Genomic DNA, 943 nt, shown 5'->3' with positions numbered 1-943 from the left:
TTAGATTCAGTAGAGAACCACTTAATCTGTGCGTATAAAGGTGATTAGTGAAAGTGACAGAAGCGCGCCATGTATTTCATTTTACTCGTAACACACGGCAATAAACACAATATATGGATCCATATAGAAGGCACAATTCAATAGCATAAGGCTTAGGACTTTACAGAAGTGACAATGATTGCCTTAAAGAAAAATACAAAAGCTACCAAATGCAGCGACCATCGCACAATAAGCCTCATTGCACATACAGCAAAGATAATAGCAAAGATACTTAAAAGAAGAATTGAAAGGAAAATAGAGGATGAACTTGGAGAATATCAGTTTAGATTTAGAAGAGGAAAAGGAACCAGGGATACAATTGGGATGTTGAGAATTATAGCGGAACGAACTTTGGAGATAGATGAAGAACTGTGTGTTTGCTTCATAGACTGGCAGAAGGAATTTGACCGGGTAAACTGGACCAAATTAATGCAGATCCTAAAAGAAACAGGTATCGATTGGCGTGAAAGAAGATTGATTATAAAATTGTACATGGATCAGAAAGTTAGAGTACGACTGGACAGAGGGGAGACAGGAAGTGTGCAGATTGGAAGAGGAGTTCGACAAGGATGCTGTTTATCACCANCAACTGGAGAATGTGAAATGTTTTAAATATTTGGGTAGCTTGTTAACAGATGATGGAAGGTGTACTAGTGAAATTAAATCCAGGATTGCCATGGCAAAGCTGCATTTAGCAAGAAGAAGAATCTTTTTACCAGCAAATTGGACTTAAATTTGAGGAAGAAAAACTAGTGAAGTGCTACATTTGGAAAATAGCTCTGTATGGGGCTGAAACATGGACACTTAGGGCAGTAGATCAGAAACATCTGAAAAGTTTTGAAATGTGGTGTTGGAGAAGGGTGGAGAAGATCAGTTGGACCGATTATGTGAGAAATGAAGAAGT

This window comes from Cryptotermes secundus, unplaced genomic scaffold (assembly GCF_002891405.2).
Source record: "Cryptotermes secundus unplaced genomic scaffold, Csec_1.0 scaffold356, whole genome shotgun sequence".
Classification (NCBI taxonomy): domain Eukaryota; kingdom Metazoa; phylum Arthropoda; class Insecta; order Blattodea; family Kalotermitidae; genus Cryptotermes; species Cryptotermes secundus.
Note: the sequence above shows the minus strand (reverse complement) of the source record.